General features: G+C 44.0%; 21 non-coding genes across 21 annotated transcripts; all 21 read right to left on the bottom strand.

Moving 5' to 3' along the window:
- Window positions 1-334: 334 nt before the first annotated feature.
- Window positions 335-407, bottom strand: trnav-cac (transfer RNA valine (anticodon CAC)). The gene has a single exon. It is a non-coding gene; the product is annotated as a tRNA-Val (tRNA).
- A 1553-nt stretch (window positions 408-1960) lies between these two features.
- Window positions 1961-2033, bottom strand: trnav-aac (transfer RNA valine (anticodon AAC)). Its single transcript has one exon. It is a non-coding gene; the product is annotated as a tRNA-Val (tRNA).
- A 783-nt stretch (window positions 2034-2816) lies between these two features.
- Window positions 2817-2889, bottom strand: trnav-cac (transfer RNA valine (anticodon CAC)). The gene has a single exon. It is a non-coding gene; the product is annotated as a tRNA-Val (tRNA).
- Window positions 2890-3015: 126 nt separating this feature from the next.
- trnav-aac (transfer RNA valine (anticodon AAC)) lies at window positions 3016-3088 on the bottom strand. The gene has a single exon. It is a non-coding gene; the product is annotated as a tRNA-Val (tRNA).
- Window positions 3089-4740: 1652 nt separating this feature from the next.
- Window positions 4741-4813, bottom strand: trnav-cac (transfer RNA valine (anticodon CAC)). Its single transcript has one exon. It is a non-coding gene; the product is annotated as a tRNA-Val (tRNA).
- A 126-nt stretch (window positions 4814-4939) lies between these two features.
- Window positions 4940-5012, bottom strand: trnav-aac (transfer RNA valine (anticodon AAC)). Its single transcript has one exon. It is a non-coding gene; the product is annotated as a tRNA-Val (tRNA).
- A 783-nt stretch (window positions 5013-5795) lies between these two features.
- On the bottom strand, window positions 5796-5868 carry trnav-cac (transfer RNA valine (anticodon CAC)). The gene has a single exon. It is a non-coding gene; the product is annotated as a tRNA-Val (tRNA).
- Window positions 5869-7426: 1558 nt separating this feature from the next.
- On the bottom strand, window positions 7427-7499 carry trnav-aac (transfer RNA valine (anticodon AAC)). The gene has a single exon. It is a non-coding gene; the product is annotated as a tRNA-Val (tRNA).
- A 2034-nt stretch (window positions 7500-9533) lies between these two features.
- On the bottom strand, window positions 9534-9606 carry trnav-aac (transfer RNA valine (anticodon AAC)). The gene has a single exon. It is a non-coding gene; the product is annotated as a tRNA-Val (tRNA).
- Window positions 9607-10886: 1280 nt separating this feature from the next.
- trnav-aac (transfer RNA valine (anticodon AAC)) lies at window positions 10887-10959 on the bottom strand. The gene has a single exon. It is a non-coding gene; the product is annotated as a tRNA-Val (tRNA).
- Window positions 10960-11938: 979 nt separating this feature from the next.
- Window positions 11939-12011, bottom strand: trnav-aac (transfer RNA valine (anticodon AAC)). Its single transcript has one exon. It is a non-coding gene; the product is annotated as a tRNA-Val (tRNA).
- Window positions 12012-12794: 783 nt separating this feature from the next.
- Window positions 12795-12867, bottom strand: trnav-cac (transfer RNA valine (anticodon CAC)). The gene has a single exon. It is a non-coding gene; the product is annotated as a tRNA-Val (tRNA).
- A 126-nt stretch (window positions 12868-12993) lies between these two features.
- On the bottom strand, window positions 12994-13066 carry trnav-aac (transfer RNA valine (anticodon AAC)). The gene has a single exon. It is a non-coding gene; the product is annotated as a tRNA-Val (tRNA).
- Window positions 13067-14050: 984 nt separating this feature from the next.
- On the bottom strand, window positions 14051-14123 carry trnav-aac (transfer RNA valine (anticodon AAC)). The gene has a single exon. It is a non-coding gene; the product is annotated as a tRNA-Val (tRNA).
- A 979-nt stretch (window positions 14124-15102) lies between these two features.
- trnav-aac (transfer RNA valine (anticodon AAC)) lies at window positions 15103-15175 on the bottom strand. The gene has a single exon. It is a non-coding gene; the product is annotated as a tRNA-Val (tRNA).
- Window positions 15176-15958: 783 nt separating this feature from the next.
- Window positions 15959-16031, bottom strand: trnav-cac (transfer RNA valine (anticodon CAC)). The gene has a single exon. It is a non-coding gene; the product is annotated as a tRNA-Val (tRNA).
- A 126-nt stretch (window positions 16032-16157) lies between these two features.
- trnav-aac (transfer RNA valine (anticodon AAC)) lies at window positions 16158-16230 on the bottom strand. The gene has a single exon. It is a non-coding gene; the product is annotated as a tRNA-Val (tRNA).
- Window positions 16231-17214: 984 nt separating this feature from the next.
- trnav-aac (transfer RNA valine (anticodon AAC)) lies at window positions 17215-17287 on the bottom strand. The gene has a single exon. It is a non-coding gene; the product is annotated as a tRNA-Val (tRNA).
- A 979-nt stretch (window positions 17288-18266) lies between these two features.
- Window positions 18267-18339, bottom strand: trnav-aac (transfer RNA valine (anticodon AAC)). Its single transcript has one exon. It is a non-coding gene; the product is annotated as a tRNA-Val (tRNA).
- A 783-nt stretch (window positions 18340-19122) lies between these two features.
- On the bottom strand, window positions 19123-19195 carry trnav-cac (transfer RNA valine (anticodon CAC)). Its single transcript has one exon. It is a non-coding gene; the product is annotated as a tRNA-Val (tRNA).
- Window positions 19196-19321: 126 nt separating this feature from the next.
- Window positions 19322-19394, bottom strand: trnav-aac (transfer RNA valine (anticodon AAC)). The gene has a single exon. It is a non-coding gene; the product is annotated as a tRNA-Val (tRNA).
- Between the last annotated feature and the right edge of the window lie 440 nt (window positions 19395-19834).

Consider the following 19834-nt stretch of genomic DNA (forward strand, 5'->3'; position numbering starts at 1 on the left):
GAATGTGATAACCATTACACTACAGAAACTTGTGCAGAGAAGACAGCCAGCAATCTCGTGGTGATCGCTTGTTGAAAAACCTATAAAGGAAAAGATTACTAAATCTCTCGTCTGACGATGCAAACAATTAATGTTTTACGTCCAAGGCAAAAAGCTGTTTCCGCTCAGTTTGGAACCGAGGACCTTTCACGTGTAAAGCGAACGTGATGACCACTACAGAAACCTGACGGGGAGCCTCTCTTCTTTTAACACTACTTGGCAGAAGAGGCCTTTGTAGTGTTGACTAAGAATGCAGCAGAGCCTGGCTTAAGCAATTTTGGAAAAAGCCAGTAGCTGTTTCCACCCAGTTTCGAACTGGGGACCTTTCGCGTGTGAGGCGAACGTGATAACCACTACACTATGGAAACTTGAAAGTACACAGCCAGCAATCTCCTGGTGATCGCTTGCTGTAAAACGAATAAAGGAAAAGATAACTAAATCCCTCCCCTGACTTTGCAAACAGTTCATGTTTTACGTCCAAGGCAAAAAGCTGTTTCCGCTCAGTTTGGAACCGAGGACCTTTCGCGTGTAAAGCGAACGTGATGACCACTAGAGAAACCTGACGGGGAGGCTCTCTTCTTTTAACACTACTTGGCAGAAGAGGCCTTTGTAGTGTTGACTAAGAATGCAGCAGAGCCTGGTTTAAGTAATTTTGGAAAAAGCCATTAGCTGTTTCCACCCAGTTTCGAACTGGGGACCTTTCTCGTGTGAGGAGAACGTGATAACCACTACACTATGGACACTTGCAAAAAGAAAACAGCCAGCAATCTCCTGGTGATCGCTTGCTGTAAAACGAATAAAGGAAAAGATAACTAAATCCCTCCCCTGACTTTGCAAACAGTTCATGTTTACCCACAAAAGAGAAACACTGTTTCTGCTCGGTTTCGAACCGAGGAGTTTTCGCGTGTTAGGCGAACGTGATGACCACTACACTACAGAAACTTAATTAGAATCCACCGTTCTTTTAACTCGGCTTGGCAGAAGGCTTTTGTAGTGTTGACGAAGAAAGCAACAGATCCCTACTTAAGCAATTTTGGAAAAAGCCACCAGCTGTTGCCGCCCAGTTTCGAACTGGGGACCTTTCGCATGAGGCGAACGTGACAACCACTACACTATGGAATCCTGTGCAGCGATGACTGCCAGCAATCTCCTGGTGATCGCTTGTCGAAGAGCGAACTAAGGAAAAGATAATTAAACACCTCACCTGACTTTGCAAACATTTCATGTTTTCCCACAAAAGAGAAACTCTGTTTCTGCTCGGTAAATCCACTTGGCAGAAGGCATTTGTAGTGTTTACGAAGAAAGCAGTAGATCCCTACTTAAACAATTTTGGAAAAAGCCAACAGCTGTTTCAAAACAGTTTCAAACTGGGGACCTTTTGTGTGTGAGGTGAACATGATAACCATTACACTACAGAAACTTGTGCAGAGACGACATCCAGCAATCTCTTGGTGATCGCTTGTTGAAAAACCTATAAAGGAAAAGACTACTAAATCTCTCGTCTGACGATGCAAACAATTAATGTTTTACGTCCAAGGCAAAAAGCTGTTTCCGCTCAGTTTGGAACCGAGGACCTTTCGCGTGTAAAGCGAACGTGATGACCACTACAGAAACCTGACGGGGAGCCTCTCTTCTTTTAACACTACTTGGCAGAAGAGGCTTTTGTAGTGTTGACTAAGAATGCAGCAGAGCCTGGCTTAAGCAATTTTGGAAAAAGCCAGTAGCTGTTTCCACCCAGTTTCGAACTGGTGACCTTTCGCGTGTGAGGCGAACGTGATAACCACTACACTATGGAAACTTGAAAGTACACAGCCAGCAATCTCCTGGTGATCGCTTGCTGTAAAACGAATAAAGGAAAAGATAACTAAATCCCTCCCCTGACTTTGCAAACAGTTCATGTTTACCCACGAAAGAGAAACACTGTTTCTGCTCGGTTTCGAACCTAGGACCTTTCGCTTGTTAGGCGAACGTGATGACCACTACACTACAGAAACTTGCTTATGATCCACCGTTCTTTTAACTCGGCTTGGCAGAAGGCCTTTGTAGTGTTGACGAAGAAAGCAACAGATCCCTACTTAAGCAATTTTGGAAAAAGCCACCAGCTGTTGCCGCCCAGTTTCGAACTGGGGACCTTTCGCATGAGGCGAACGTGACAACCACTGCACTATGGAATCCCGTGCAGAGATGACTGCCAGCAATCTCCTGGTGATCGCTTGTGGAAGAGCGAACTAAGGAAAAGATAATTAAACACCTCACCTGACTTTGCAAACATTTCATGTTTTCCCAAAAAAGAGAAACACTGTCTCTGCTCGGTAAATCCACTTGGCAGAAGGCAATTGTATTGTTTACGAAGAAAGCAGTAGATCCCTACTTAAACAATTTTGGAAAAAGCCAACAGCTGTTTCAGCACAGTTTTAAACTGGGGACATTTCGTATGTGAGGTGAATGTGATAACCATTACACTACAGAATCTTGTGCAGAGAAGACAGCCAGCAATCTCGTGGTGATCGCTTGTTGAAAAACCTATAAAGGAAAAGACTACTAAATCTCTCGTCTGACGATGCAAACAATTAATGTTTTACGTCCAAGGCAAAAAGCTGTTTCCGCTCAGTTTGGAACCGAGGACCTTTCGCGTGTAAAGCGAACGTGATGACCACTACAGAAACCTGACGGGGAGCCTCTCTTCTTTTAACACTACTTGGCAGAAGAGGCTTTTGTAGTGTTGACTAAGAATGCATCAGAGCCTGGTTTAAGCAATTTTGGAAAAAGCCAGTAGCTGTTTCCACCCAGTTTCGAACTGGGGACCTTTCGCGTGTGAGGCGAACGTGATAACCACTACACTATGGAAACTTGCAAAAAGTACACAGCCAGCAATCTCCTGGTGATCGCTTGCTGTAAAACGAATAAAGGAAAAGATAACTAAATCCCTCCCCTGACTTTGCAAACAGTTCATGTTTACCCACGAAAGAGAAACACTGTTTCTGCTCGGTTTCGAACCGAGGACCTTTCGCGTGTTAGGCGAAGGTGATGACCACTACACTACAGAAACTTGATTACGATCCACCGTTCTTTTAACTCGGCTTGGCAGAAGGCCTTTGTAGTGTTGACGAAGAAAGCAACAGATCCCTACTTAAGCAATTTTGGAAAAAGCCACCAGCTGTTACCACCAAGTTTCGAACTGGGGACCTTTCGCATGCGGCAAACGTGACAACCACTACACTATGGAATCCTTCGCAGAGAAGACTGCCAGCAATCTCCTGGTGATCGCTTGTGGAAGAGCGAACTAAGGAAAAGATAATTAAACACCTCACCTGACTTTGCAAACATTTCATGTTTTCCCACAAAAGAGAAACTCTGTTTCTGCTCGGTAAATTCACTTGGCAGAAGGCATTTGTAGTGTTTACGAAGAAAGCAGTAGATCCCTACTTAAACAATTTTGGAAAAAGCCAACAGCTGTTTCAGCACAGTTTTAAACTGGGGACATTTCGTATGTGAGGTGAATGTGATAACCATTACACTACAGAAACTTGTGCAGAGAAGACAGCCAGCAATCTCGTGGTGATTGCTTGTTGAAAAACCTATAAAGGAAAAGATTACTAAATCTCTCGTCTGACGATGCAAACAATTAATGTTTTACGTCCAAGGCAAAAAGCTGTTTCCGCTCAGTTTGGAACCGAGGACCTTTCGCGTGTAAAGCGAACGTGATGACCACTACAGAAACCTGACGGGGAGCCTCTCTTCTTTTAACACTACTTGGCAGAAGAGGCCTTTGTAGTGTTGACTAAGAATGCAGCAGAGCCTGGTTTAAGTAATTTTGGAAAAAGCCATTAGCTGTTTCCACCCAGTTTCGAAAACTGGGGACCTTTCGCGTGTGAGGAGAACGTGATAACCACTACACTATGGACACTTGCAAAAAGAAAACAGCCAGCAATCTCCTGGTGATCGCTTGCTGTAAAACGAATAAAGGAAAAGATAACTAAATCCCTCCCCTGACTTTGCAAACAGTTCATGTTTACCCACGAAAGAGAAACACTGTTTCTGCTCGGTTTCGAACCGAGGACCTTTAGGCGAACGTGATGACCACTACACTATGGAATCCCGTGCAGAGATGACTGCCAGCAATCTCCTGGTGATCGCTTGTGGAAGAGCGAACTAAGGAAAAGATAATTAAACACCTCACCTGACTTTGTAAACATTTCATTTTTTCCCACAAAAGAGAAACACTGTCTCTGCTCGGTAAATCCACTTGGCAGAAGGCATTTGTAGTGTTTAAGAAGAAAGCAGTAGATCCCTACTTAAACAATTTTGGAAAAAGACAACAGCTGTTTCAGAACAGTTTTAAACTGGGGACCTTTCGTATGTGAGGAGAATGTGATAACCATTACACTACAGAAACTTGTGCAGAGAAGACAGCCAGCAATCTCGTGGTGATCGCTTGTTGAAAAACCTATAAAGGAAAAGATTACTAAATCTCTTGTCTGACGATGCAAACAATTAATGTTTTACGTCCAAGGCAAAAAGCTGTTTCCGCTCAGTTTGGAACCGAGGACCTTTCGCGTGTAAAGCGAACGTGATGACCACTACAGAAACCTGACGGGGAGCCTCTCTTCTTTTAACACTACTTGGCAGAAGAGGCCTTTGTAGTGTTGACTAAGAATGCAGCAGAGCCTGGCTTAAGCAATTTTGGAAAAAGCCAGTAGCTGTTTCCACCCAGTTTCGAACTGGGGACCTTTCGCGTGTGAGGCGAACGTGATAACCACTACACTATGGAAACTTGTAAAAAGAACACAGCCAGCAATCTCCTGGTGATCGCTTGCTGTAAAACGAATAAAGGTAAAGATAACTAAATCCCTCCCCTGACTTTGCAAACAGTTCATGTTTACCCACGAAAGAGAAACACTGTTTCTGCTCGGTTTCGAACCGAGGACCTTTCGCGTGTTAGGCGAACGTGATGGCCACTACACTACAGAAACTTGATAATGATCCACCGTTCTTTTAACTCGGCTTGGCAGAAGGCCTTTGTAGTGTTGACGAAGAAAGCAACAGATCCCTACTTAAGCAATTTTGGAAAAAGCCACCAGCTGTTACCACCAAGTTTCGAACTGGGGACCTTTCGCATGCGGCAAACGTGACAACCACTACACTATGGAATCCTTCACAGAGAAGACTGCCAGCAATCTCCTGGTGATCGCTTGTGGAAGAGCGAACTAAGGAAAAGATAATTAAACACCTCACCTGACTTTGCAAACATTTCATGTTTTCCCACAAAAGAGAAACTCTGTTTCTGCTCGGTAAATCCACTTGGCAGAAGGCATTTGTAGTGTTTACGAAGAAAGCAGTAGATCCCCACTTAAACAATTTTGGAAAAAGCCAACAGCTGTTTCAGCACAGTTTTAAACTGGGGACCTTTCGTATGTGAGGTGAATGTGATAACCATTACACTACAGAAACTTGTGCAGAGAAGACAGCCAGCAATCTCGTGGTGATCGCTTGTTGAAAAACCTATAAAGGAAAAGATTACTAAATCTCTCGTCTGACGATGCAAACAATTAATGTTTTACGTCCAAGGCAAAAAGCTGTTTCCGCTCAGTTTGGAACCGAGGACCTTTCACGTGTAAAGCGAACGTGATGACCACTACAGAAACCTGACGGGGAGCCTCTCTTCTTTTAACACTACTTGGCAGAAGAGGCCTTTGTAGTGTTGACTAAGAATGCAGCAGAGCCTGGCTTAAGCAATTTTGGAAAAAGCCAGTAGCTGTTTCCACCCAGTTTCGAACTGGGGACCTTTCGCGTGTGAGGCGAACGTGATAACCACTACACTATGGAAACTTGAAAGTACACAGCCAGCAATCTCCTGGTGATCGCTTGCTGTAAAACGAATAAAGGAAAAGATAACTAAATCCCTCCCCTGACTTTGCAAACAGTTCATGTTTTACGTCCAAGGCAAAAAGCTGTTTCCGCTCAGTTTGGAACCGAGGACCTTTCGCGTGTAAAGCGAACGTGATGACCACTAGAGAAACCTGACGGGGAGGCTCTCTTCTTTTAACACTACTTGGCAGAAGAGGCCTTTGTAGTGTTGACTAAGAATGCAGCAGAGCCTGGTTTAAGTAATTTTGGAAAAAGCCATTAGCTGTTTCCACCCAGTTTCGAACTGGGGACCTTTCTCGTGTGAGGAGAACGTGATAACCACTACACTATGGACACTTGCAAAAAGAAAACAGCCAGCAATCTCCTGGTGATCGCTTGCTGTAAAACGAATAAAGGAAAAGATAACTAAATCCCTCCCCTGACTTTGCAAACAGTTCATGTTTACCCACAAAAGAGAAACACTGTTTCTGCTCGGTTTCGAACCGAGGAGTTTTCGCGTGTTAGGCGAACGTGATGACCACTACACTACAGAAACTTAATTAGAATCCACCGTTCTTTTAACTCGGCTTGGCAGAAGGCTTTTGTAGTGTTGACGAAGAAAGCAACAGATCCCTACTTAAGCAATTTTGGAAAAAGCCACCAGCTGTTGCCGCCCAGTTTCGAACTGGGGACCTTTCGCATGAGGCGAACGTGACAACCACTACACTATGGAATCCTGTGCAGCGATGACTGCCAGCAATCTCCTGGTGATCGCTTGTCGAAGAGCGAACTAAGGAAAAGATAATTAAACACCTCACCTGACTTTGCAAACATTTCATGTTTTCCCACAAAAGAGAAACTCTGTTTCTGCTCGGTAAATCCACTTGGCAGAAGGCATTTGTAGTGTTTACGAAGAAAGCAGTAGATCCCTACTTAAACAATTTTGGAAAAAGCCAACAGCTGTTTCAAAACAGTTTCAAACTGGGGACCTTTTGTGTGTGAGGTGAACATGATAACCATTACACTACAGAAACTTGTGCAGAGACGACATCCAGCAATCTCTTGGTGATCGCTTGTTGAAAAACCTATAAAGGAAAAGATTACTAAATCTCTCGTCTGACGATGCAAACAATTAATGTTTTACGTCCAAGGCAAAAAGCTGTTTCCGCTCAGTTTGGAACCGAGGACCTTTCGCGTGTAAAGCGAACGTGATGACCACTACAGAAACCTGACGGGGAGCCTCTCTTCTTTTAACACTACTTGGCAGAAGAGGCCTTTGTAGTGTTGACTAAGAATGCAGCAGAGCCTGGTTTAAGTAATTTTGGAAAAAGCCATTAGCTGTTTCCACCCAGTGTCGAAAACTGGGGACCTTTCGCGTGTGAGGAGAACGTGATAACCACTACACTATGGACACTTGCAAAAAGAAAACAGCCAGCAATATCCTGGTAATCGCTTGCTGTAAAACGAATAAAGGAAAAGATAACTAAATCCCTCCCCTGACTTTGCAAACAGTTCATGTTTACCCACGAAAGAGAAACACTGTTTCTGCTCGGTTTCGAACCGAGGACCTTTCGCGTGTTAGGCGAACGTGATGGCCACTACACTACAGAAACTTGATTATGATCCACCGTTCTTTTAACTCGGCTTGGCAGAAGGCCTTTGTAGTGTTGACGAATAAAGCAACAGATCCCTACTTAAGCAATTTTGGAAAAAGCCACCAGTTGTTGCCACCCAGTTTCGAAATAGGGACCTTTCGCATGAGGCGAACGTGACAACCACTACACTATGGAATCCCGTGCAGAGATGACTGCCAGCAATCTCCTGGTGATCGCTTGTGGAAGAGCGAACTAAGGAAAAGATAATTAAACACCTCACCTGACTTTGCAAACATTTCATGTTTTCCCACAAAAGAGAAACTCTGTTTCTGCTCGGTAAATCCACTTGGCAGAGGGCATTTGTAGTGTTTACGAAGAAAGCAGTAGATCCCTACTTAAACAATTTTGGAAAAAGCCAACAGCTGTTTCAAAACAGTTTCAAACTGGGGACCTTTTGTGTGTGAGGTGAACGTGATAACCATTACACTACAGAAACTTGTGCAGAGAAGACAGCCAGCAATCTCGTGGTGATCGCTTGTTGAAAAACCTATAAAGGAAAAGATTACTAAATCTCTCGTCTGACGATGCAAACAATTAATGTTTTACGTCCAAGGCAAAAAGCTGTTTCCGCTCAGTTTGGAACCGAGGACCTTTCGCGTGTAAAGCAAACGTGATGACCACTACAGAAACCTGACGGGGAGCCTCTCTTCTTTTAACACTACTTGGCAGAAGAGGCCTTTGTAGTGTTGACTAAGAATGCAGCAGAGCCTGGCTTAAGCAATTTTGGAAAAAGCCAATGCCTGTTTCCACCCAGTCTCGTACTGGGGACCTTTCGCGTGTGAGGCAAACGTGATAACCACTACACTATGGAAACTTGCAAAAAGTACACAGCCAGCAATCTCCTGGTGATCGCTTGCTGTAAAACGAATAAACGAAAAGATAACTAAATCCCTCCCCTGACTTTGCAAACAGTTCATGTTTACCCACAAAAGAGAAACACTGTTTCTGCTCGGTTTCAAACCGAGGACCTTTCGCGTGTTAGGCAAACGTGATGACCACTACACTACAGAAACTTGATTAGAATCCACTGTTCTTTTAACTCGGCTTGGCAGAAGGCCTTTGTAGTGTTGACGAATAAAGCAACAGATCCCTACTTAAGCAATTTTGGAATAAGCCACCAGCTGTTGCCACCCAGGTTCGAACTGGGGACCTCTCGCATGAGGCGAACGTGACAACCACTACACTATGGAATCCCGTGCAGAGATGACTGCCAGCAATCTCCTGGTGATCGCTTGTGGAAGAGCGAACTAAGGAAAAGATAATTAAACACCTCACCTGACTTTGCAAACATTTCATGTTTTCCCACAAAAGAGAAACACTGTCTCTGCTCGGTAAATCCACTTGGCAGAAGGCAATTGTATTGTTTACGAAGAAAGCAGTAGATCCCCACTTAAACAATTTTGGAAAAAGCCAACAGCTGTTTCAGCACAGTTTTAAACTGGGGACCTTTCGTATGTGAGGTGAACGTGATAACCATTACACTACAGAAACTTGTGCAGAGAAGACAGCCAGCAATCTCGTGGTGATCGCTTGTTGAAAAACCTATAAAGGAAAAGATTACTAAATCTCTCGTCTGACGATGCAAACAATTAATGTTTTACGTCCAAGGCAAAAAGCTGTTTCCGCTCAGTTTGGAACCGAGGACCTTTCGCGTGTAAAGCGAACGTGATGACCACTACAGAAACCTGACGGGGAGCCTCTCTTATTTTAACACTACTTGGCAGAAGAGGCCTTTGTAGTGTTGACTAAGAATGCAGCAGAGCCTGGCTTAAGCAAATTTGGAAAAAGCCAGTAGCTGTTTCCACCCAGTTTCGAACTGGGGACCTTTCGCGTGTGAGGCGAACATAACCACTACACTATGGAAACTTGCAAAATGTACACAGCCAGCAATCTCCTGGTGATCGCTTGCTGTAAAACGAATAAAGGAAAAGATAACTAAATCCCTCCCCTGACTTTGCAAACAGTTTATCTTTACCCACAAAGGACAAACACTGTTTCTGCTCGGTTTCGAACCGAGGACCTTTCGCGTGTTAGGCGAACGTGATGACCACTACACTACAGAAACTTGATAACGATCCACCGTTCTTTTAACTCGGCTTGGCAGAAGGCCTTTGTAGTGTTGACGAAGAAAGCAACAGATCCCTACTTAAGCAATTTTGGAAAAAGCCACCAGCTGTTGCCGCCCAGTTTCGAACTGGGGACCTTTCGCATGAGGCGAACGTGACAACCACTACACTATGGAATCCCGCGCAGAGACGACTGCCAGCAATCTCCTGGTGATTGCTTGTGGAAGAGCGAACTAAGGAAAAGATAATTAAACACCTCTCCTGACTTTGCAAACATTTCATGTTTTCCCACAAAAGAGAAACACTGTCTCTGCTCGGTAAATCCACTTGGCAGAAGGCATTTGTAGTGTTTACGAAGAAAGCAGTAGATCCCTACTTAAACAATTTTGGAAAAAGCCAACAGCTGTTTCAGAACAGTTTCAAACTAGAGACCTTTCGCATGAGGCGAACGTGACAACCACTACACTATGGAGTCCCGTGCAGAGATGACTGCCAGCAATCTCCTGGTGATCGCTTGTGGAAGAGCGAACTAAGGAAAAGATAATTAAACACCTCACCTGACTTTGTAAACATTTCATGTTTTCCCACAAAAGAGAAACACTGTCTCTGCTCGGTAAATCCACTTGGCAGAAGGCAATTGTATTGTTTACGAAGAAAGCAGTAGATCCCCACTTAAACAATTTTGGAAAAAGCCAACAGCTGTTTCAGCACAGTTTTAAACTGGGGACCTTTCGTATGTGAGGTGAATCTGATAACCATTACACTACAGAAACTTGTGCAGAGAAGACAGCCAGCAATCTCGTGGTGATTGCTTGTTGAAAAACCTATAAAGGAAAAGATTACTAAATCTCTCGTCTGACGATGCAAACAATTAATGTTTTACGTCCAAGGCAAAAAGCTGTTTCCGCTCAGTTTGGAACCGAGGACCTTTCGCGTGTAAAGCGAACGTGATGACCACTACAGAAACCTGACGGGGAGCCTCTCTTCTTTTAACACTACTTGGCAGAAGAGGCCTTTGTAGTGTTGACTAAGAATGCAGCAGAGCCTGGTTTAAGTAATTTTGGAAAAAGCCATTAGCTGTTTCCACCCAGTTTCGAAAACTGGGGACCTTTCGCGTGTGAGGAGAACGTGATAACCACTACACTATGGAAACTTGCAAAAAGTACACAGCCAGCAATCTCCTGGTGATCGCTTGCTGTAAAATGAATAAAGGAAAAGATAACTAAATCCCTCCCCTGACTTTGCAAACAGTTCATGTTTACCCACAAAAGAGAAACACTGTTTCTGCTCGGTTTCGAACCAAGGACCTTTCGCTTGTTAGGCGAACGTGATGACCACTACACTACAGAAACTTGATTACGATCCACCGTTCTTTTAACTCGGCTTGGCAGAAGGCCTTTGTAGTGTTGACGAAGAAAGCAACAGATCCCTACTTAAGCAATTTTGGAAAAAGCCACCAGCTGTTGCCGCCCAGTTTCGAACTGGGGACCTTTCACATGAGGCGAACGTGACAACCACTGCACTATGGAATCCCGTGCAGAGATGACTGCCAGCAATCTCCTGGTGATCGCTTGTGGAAGAGCGAACTAAGGAAAAGATAATTAAACACCTCACCTGACTTTGCAAACATTTCATGTTTTCCCACAAAAGAGAAACACTGTCTCTGCTCGGTAAATCCACTTGGCAGAAGGCAATTGTATTGTTTACGAAGAAAGCAGTAGATCCCTACTTAAACAATTTTGGAAAAAGCCAACAGCTGTTTCAGCACAGTTTTAAACTGGAGACATTTCGTATGTGAGGTGAATGTGATAACCATTACACTACAGAAACTTGTGCAGAGAAGACAGCCAGCAATCTCGTGGTGATCGCTTGTTGAAAAACCTATAAAGGAAAAGACTACTAAATCTCTCGTCTGACGATGCAAACAATTAATGTTTTACGTCCAAGGCAAAAAGCTGTTTCCGCTCAGTTTGGAACCGAGGACCTTTCGCGTGTAAAGCGAACGTGATGACCACTACAGAAACCTGACGGGGAGCCTCTCTTCTTTTAACACTACTTGGCAGAAGAGGCTTTTGTAGTGTTGACTAAGAATGCAGCAGAGCCTGGCTTAAGCAATTTTGGAAAAAGCCAGTAGCTGTTTCTACCCAGTTTCGAACTGGTGACCTTTCGCGTGTGAGGCGAACGTGATAACCACTACACTATGGAAACTTGAAAGTACACAGCCAGCAATCTCCTGGTGATCGCTTGCTGTAAAACGAATAAAGGAAAAGATAACTAAATCCCTCCCCTGACTTTGCAAACAGTTCATGTTTACCCACGAAAGAGAAACACTGTTTCTGCTCGGTTTCGAACCTAGGACCTTTCGCTTGTTAGGCGAACGTGATGACCACTACACTACAGAAACTTGCTTATGATCCACCGTTCTTTTAACTCGGCTTGGCAGAAGGCCTTTGTAGTGTTGACGAAGAAAGCAACAGATCCCTACTTAAGCAATTTTGGAAAAAGCCACCAGCTGTTGCCGCCCAGTTTCGAACTGGGGACCTTTCGCATGAGGCGAACGTGACAACCACTGCACTATGGAATCCCGTGCAGAGATGACTGCCAGCAATCTCCTGGTGATCGCTTGTGGAAGAGCGAACTAAGGAAAAGATAATTAAACACCTCACCTGACTTTGCAAACATTTCATGTTTTCCCAAAAAAGAGAAACACTGTCTCTGCTCGGTAAATCCACTTGGCAGAAGGCAATTGTATTGTTTACGAAGAAAGCAGTAGATCCCTACTTAAACAATTTTGGAAAAAGCCAACAGCTGTTTCAGCACAGTTTTAAACTGGGGACATTTCGTATGTGAGGTGAATGTGATAACCATTACACTACAGAAACTTGTGCAGAGAAGACAGCCAGCAATCTCGTGGTGATCGCTTGTTGAAAAACCTATAAAGGAAAAGACTACTAAATCTCTCGTCTGACGATGCAAACAATTAATGTTTTACGTCCAAGGCAAAAAGCTGTTTCCGCTCAGTTTGGAACCGAGGACCTTTCGCGTGTAAAGCGAACGTGATGACCACTACAGAAACCTGACGGGGAGCCTCTCTTCTTTTAACACTACTTGGCAGAAGAGGCTTTTGTAGTGTTGACTAAGAATGCATCAGAGCCTGGTTTAAGCAATTTTGGAAAAAGCCAGTAGCTGTTTCCACCCAGTTTCGAACTGGGGACCTTTCGCGTGTGAGGCGAACGTGATAACCACTACACTATGGAAACTTGCAAAAAGTACACAGCCAGCAATCTCCTGGTGATCGCTTGCTGTAAAACGAATAAAGGAAAAGATAACTAAATCCCTCTCCTGACTTTGCAAACAGTTCATGTTTACCCACGAAAGAGAAACACTGTTTCTGCTCGGTTTCGAACCGAGGACCTTTCGCGTGTTAGGCGAAGGTGATGACCACTACACTACAGAAACTTGATTACGATCCACCGTTCTTTTAACTCGGCTTGGCAGAAGGCCTTTGTAGTGTTGACGAAGAAAGCAACAGATCCCTACTTAAGCAATTTTGGAAAAAGCCACCAGCTGTTACCACCAAGTTTCGAACTGGGGACCTTTCGCATGCGGCAAACGTGACAACCACTACACTATGGAATCCTTCACAGAGAAGACTGCCAGCAATCTCCTGGTGATCGCTTGTGGAAGAGCGAACTAAGGAAAAGATAATTAAACACCTCACCTGACTTTGCAAACATTTCATGTTTTCCCACAAAAGAGAAACTCTGTTTCTGCTCGGTAAATTCACTTGGCAGAAGGCATTTGTAGTGTTTACGAAGAAAGCAGTAGATCCCTACTTAAACAATTTTGGAAAAAGCCAACAGCTGTTTCAGCACAGTTTTAAACTGGGGACATTTCGTATGTGAGGTGAATGTGATAACCATTACACTACAGAAACTTGTGCAGAGAAGACAGCCAGCAATCTCGTGGTGATTGCTTGTTGAAAAACCTATGAAGGAAAAGATTACTAAATCTCTCGTCTGACGATGCAAACAATTAATGTTTTACGTCCAAGGCAAAAAGCTGTTTCCGCTCAGTTTGGAACCGAGGACCTTTCGCGTGTAAAGCGAACGTGATGACCACTACAGAAACCTGACGGGGAGCCTCTCTTCTTTTAACACTACTTGGCAGAAGAGGCCTTTGTAGTGTTGACTAAGAATGCAGCAGAGCCTGGTTTAAGTAATTTTGGAAAAAGCCATTAGCTGTTTCCACCCAGTTTCGAAAACTGGGGACCTTTCGCGTGTGAGGAGAACGTGATAACCACTACACTATGGAAACTTGCAAAAAGTACACAGCCAGCAATCTCCTGGTGATCGCTTGCTGTAAAATGAATAAAGGAAAAGATAACTAAATCCCTCCCCTGACTTTGCAAACAGTTCATGTTTACCCACAAAAGAGAAACACTGTTTCTGCTCGGTTTCGAACCAAGGACCTTTCGCTTGTTAGGCGAACGTGATGACCACTACACTACAGAAACTTGATTACGATCCACCGTTCTTTTAACTCGGCTTGGCAGAAGGCCTTTGTAGTGTTGACGAAGAAAGCAACAGATCCCTACTTAAGCAATTTTGGAAAAAACCACCAGCTGTTGCCGCCCAGTTTCGAACTGGGGACCTTTCGCATGAGGCGAACGTGACAACCACTGCACTATGGAATCCCGTGCAGAGATGACTGCCAGCAATCTCCTGGTGATCGCTTGTGGAAGAGCGAACTAAGGAAAAGATAATTAAACACCTCACCTGACTTTGCAAACATTTCATGTTTTCCCACAAAAGAGAAACACTGTCTCTGCTCGGTAAATCCACTTGGCAGAAGGCAATTGTATTGTTTACGAAGAAAGCAGTAGATCCCTACTTAAACAATTTTGGAAAAAGCCAACAGCTGTTTCAGCACAGTTTTAAACTGGAGACATTTCGTATGTGAGGTGAATGTGATAACCATTACACTACAGAAACTTGTGCAGAGAAGACAGCCAGCAATCTCGTGGTGATCGCTTGTTGAAAAACCTATAAAGGAAAAGACTACTAAATCTCTCGTCTGACGATGCAAACAATTAATGTTTTACGTCCAAGGCAAAAAGCTGTTTCCGCTCAGTTTGGAACCGAGGACCTTTCGCGTGTAAAGCGAACGTGATGACCACTACAGAAACCTGACGGGGAGCCTCTCTTCTTTTAACACTACTTGGCAGAAGAGGCTTTTGTAGTGTTGACTAAGAATGCAGCAGAGCCTGGCTTAAGCAATTTTGGAAAAAGCCAGTAGCTGTTTCCACCCAGTTTCGAACTGGTGACCTTTCGCGTGTGAGGCGAACGTGATAACCACTACACTATGGAAACTTGAAAGTACACAGCCAGCAATCTCCTGGTGATCGCTTGCTGTAAAACGAATAAAGGAAAAGATAACTAAATCCCTCCCCTGACTTTGCAAACAGTTCATGTTTACCCACGAAAGAGAAACACTGTTTCTGCTCGGTTTCGAACCTAGGACCTTTCGCTTGTTAGGCGAACGTGATGACCACTACACTACAGAAACTTGCTTATGATCCACCGTTCTTTTAACTCGGCTTGGCAGAAGGCCTTTGTAGTGTTGACGAAGAAAGCAACAGATCCCTACTTAAGCAATTTTGGAAAAAGCCACCAGCTGTTGCCGCCCAGTTTCGAACTGGGGACCTTTCGCATGAGGCGAACGTGACAACCACTGCACTATGGAATCCCGTGCAGAGATGACTGCCAGCAATCTCCTGGTGATCGCTTGTGGAAGAGCGAACTAAGGAAAAGATAATTAAACACCTCACCTGACTTTGCAAACATTTCATGTTTTCCCAAAAAAGAGAAACACTGTCTCTGCTCGGTAAATCCACTTGGCAGAAGGCAATTGTATTGTTTACGAAGAAAGCAGTAGATCCCTACTTAAACAATTTTGGAAAAAGCCAACAGCTGTTTCAGCACAGTTTTAAACTGGGGACATTTCGTATGTGAGGTGAATGTGATAACCATTACACTACAGAAACTTGTGCAGAGAAGACAGCCAGCAATCTCGTGGTGATCGCTTGTTGAAAAACCTATAAAGGAAAAGACTACTAAATCTCTCGTCTGACGATGCAAACAATTAATGTTTTACGTCCAAGGCAAAAAGCTGTTTCCGCTCAGTTTGGAACCGAGGACCTTTCGCGTGTAAAGCGAACGTGATGACCACTACAGAAACCTGACGGGGAGCCTCTCTTCTTTTAACACTACTTGGCAGAAGAGGCTTTTGTAGTGTTGACTAAGAATGCATCAGAGCCTGGTTTAAGCAATTTTGGAAAAAGCCAGTAGCTGTTTCCACCCAGTTTCGAACTGGGGACCTTTCGCGTGTGAGGCGAACGTGATAACCACTACACTATGGAAACTTGCAAAAAGTACACAGCCAGCAATCTCCTGGTGATCGCTTGCTGTAAAACGAATAAAGGAAAAGATAACTAAATCCCTCCCCTGACTTTGCAAACAGTTCATGTTTACCCACGAAAGAGAAACACTGTTTCTGCTCGGTTTCGAACCGAGGACCTTTCGCGTGTTAGGCGAAGGTGATGACCACTACACTACAGAAACTTGATTACGATCCACCGTTCTTTTAACTCGGCTTGGCAGAAGGCCTTTGTAGTGTTGACGAAGAAAGCAACAGATCCCTACTTAAGCAATTTTGGAAAAAGCCACCAGCTGTTACCACCAAGTTTCGAACTGGGGACCTTTCGCATGCGGCAAACGTGACAACCACTACACTATGGAATCCTTCACAGAGAAGACTGCCAGCAATCTCCTGGTGATCGCTTGTGGAAGAGCGAACTAAGGAAAAGATAATTAAACACCTCACCTGACTTTGCAAACATTTCATGTTTTCCCACAAAAGAGAAACTCTGTTTCTGCTCGGTAAATTCACTTGGCAGAAGGCATTTGTAGTGTTTACGAAGAAAGCAGTAGATCCCTACTTAAACAATTTTGGAAAAAGCCAACAGCTGTTTCAGCACAGTTTTAAACTGGGGACATTTCGTATGTGAGGTGAATGTGATAACCATTACACTACAGAAACTTGTGCAGAGAAGACAGCCAGCAATCTCGTGGTGATTGCTTGTTGAAAAACCTATGAAGGAAAAGATTACTAAATCTCTCGTCTGACGATGCAAACAATTAATGTTTTACGTCCAAGGCAAAAAGCTGTTTCCGCTCAGTTTGGAACCGAGGACCTTTCGCGTGTAAAGCGAACGTGATGACCACTACAGAAACCTGACGGGGAGCCTCTCTTCTTTTAACACTACTTGGCAGAAGAGGCCTTTGTAGTGTTGACTAAGAATGCAGCAGAGCCTGGTTTAAGTAATTTTGGAAAAAGCCATTAGCTGTTTCCACCCAGTTTCGAAAACTGGGGACCTTTCGCGTGTGAGGAGAACGTGATAACCACTACACTATGGAAACTTGCAAAAAGTACACAGCCAGCAATCTCCTGGTGATCGCTTGCTGTAAAATGAATAAAGGAAAAGATAACTAAATCCCTCCCCTGACTTTGCAAACAGTTCATGTTTACCCACAAAAGAGAAACACTGTTTCTGCTCGGTTTCGAACCAAGGACCTTTCGCTTGTTAGGCGAACGTGATGACCACTACACTACAGAAACTTGATTACGATCCACCGTTCTTTTAACTCGGCTTGGCAGAAGGCCTTTGTAGTGTTGACGAAGAAAGCAACAGATCCCTACTTAAGCAATTTTGGAAAAAGCCACCAGCTGTTGCCGCCCAGTTTCGAACTGGGGACCTTTCGCATGAGGCGAACGTGACAACCACTGCACTATGGAATCCCGTGCAGAGATGACTGCCAGCAATCTCCTGGTGATCGCTTGTGGAAGAGCGAACTAAGGAAAAGATAATTAAACACCTCACCTGACTTTGCAAACATTTCATGTTTTCCCACAAAAGAGAAACACTGTCTCTGCTCGGTAAATCCACTTGGCAGAAGGCAATTGTATTGTTTACGAAGAAAGCAGTAGATCCCTACTTAAACAATTTTGGAAAAAGCCAACAGCTGTTTCAGCACAGTTTTAAACTGGAGACATTTCGTATGTGAGGTGAATGTGATAACCATTACACTACAGAAACTTGTGCAGAGAAGACAGCCAGCAATCTCGTGGTGATCGCTTGTTGAAAAACCTATAAAGGAAAAGACTACTAAATCTCTCGTCTGACGATGCAAACAATTAATGTTTTACGTCCAAGGCAAAAAGCTGTTTCCGCTCAGTTTGGAACCGAGGACCTTTCGCGTGTAAAGCGAACGTGATGACCACTACAGAAACCTGACGGGGAGCCTCTCTTCTTTTAACACTACTTGGCAGAAGAGGCTTTTGTAGTGTTGACTAAGAATGCAGCAGAGCCTGGCTTAAGCAATTTTGGAAAAAGCCAGTAGATGTTTCCACCCAGTTTCGAACTGGTGACCTTTCGCGTGTGAGGCGAACGTGATAACCACTACACTATGGAAACTTGAAAGTACACAGCCAGCAATCTCCTGGTGATCGCTTGCTGTAAAACGAATAAAGGAAAAGATAACTAAATCCCTCCCCTGACTTTGCAAACAGTTCATGTTTACCCACGAAAGAGAAACACTGTTTCTGCTCGGTTTCGAACCTAGGACCTTTCGCTTGTTAGGCGAACGTGATGACCACTACACTACAGAAACTTGCTTATGATCCACCGTTCTTTTAACTCGGCTTGGCAGAAGGCCTTTGTAGTGTTGACGAAGAAAGCAACAGATCCCTACTTAAGCAATTTTGGAAAAAGCCACCAGCTGTTGCCGCCCAGTTTCGAACTGGGGACCTTTCGCATGAGGCGAACGTGACAACCACTGCACTATGGAATCCCGTGCAGAGATGACTGCCAGCAATCTCCTGGTGATCGCTTGTGGAAGAGCGAACTAAGGAAAAGATAATTAAACACCTCACCTGACTTTGCAAACATTTCATGTTTTCCCAAAAAAGAGAAACACTGTCTCTGCTCGGTAAATCCACTTGGCAGAAGGCAATTGTATTGTTTACGAAGAAAGCAGTAGATCCCTACTTAAACAATTTTGGAAAAAGCCAACAGCTGTTTCAGCACAGTTTTAAACTGGGGACATTTCGTATGTGAGGTGAATGTGATAACCATTACACTACAGAAACTTGTGCAGAGAAGACAGCCAGCAATCTCGTGGTGATCGCTTGTTGAAAAACCTATAAAGGAAAAGACTACTAAATCTCTCGTCTGACGATGCAAACAATTAATGTTTTACGTCCAAGGCAAAAAGCTGTTTCCGCTCAGTTTGGAACCGAGGACCTTTCGCGTGTAAAGCGAACGTGATGACCACTACAGAAACCTGACGGGGAGCCTCTCTTCTTTTAACACTACTTGGCAGAAGAGGCTTTTGTAGTGTTGACTAAGAATGCATCAGAGCCTGGTTTAAGCAATTTTGGAAAAAGCCAGTAGCTGTTTCCACCCAGTTTCGAACTGGGGACCTTTCGCGTGTGAGGCGAACGTGATAACCACTACACTATGGAAACTTGCGAAAAGTACACAGCCAGCAATCTCCTGGTGATCGCTTGCTGTAAAACGAATAAAGGAAAAGATAACTAAATCCCTCCCCTGACTTTGCAAACAGTTCATGTTTACCCACGAAAGAGAAACACTGTTTCTGCTCGGTTTCGAACCGAGGACCTTTCGCGTGTTAGGCGAAGGTGATGACCACTACACTACAGAAACTTGATTACGATCCACCGTTCTTTTAACTCGGCTTGGCAGAAGGCCTTTGTAGTGTTGACGAAGAAAGCAACAGATCCCTACTTAAGCAATTTTGGAAAAAGCCACCAGCTGTTACCACCAAGTTTCGAACTGGGGACCTTTCGCATGCGGCAAACGTGACAACCACTACACTATGGAATCCTTCGCAGAGAAGACTGCCAGCAATCTCCTGGTGATCGCTTGTGGAAGAGCGAACTAAGGAAAAGATAATTAAACACCTCACCTGACTTTGCAAACATTTCATGTTTTCCCACAAAAGAGAAACTCTGTTTCTGCTCGGTAAATTCACTTGGCAGAAGGCATTTGTAGTGTTTACGAAGAAAGCAGTAGATCCCTACTTAAACAATTTTGGAAAAAGCCAACAGCTGTTTCAGCACAGTTTTAAACTGGGGACATTTCGT

This window comes from Garra rufa, chromosome 1 (assembly GCF_049309525.1).
Source record: "Garra rufa chromosome 1, GarRuf1.0, whole genome shotgun sequence".
Lineage (NCBI taxonomy): Eukaryota > Metazoa > Chordata > Actinopteri > Cypriniformes > Cyprinidae > Garra > Garra rufa.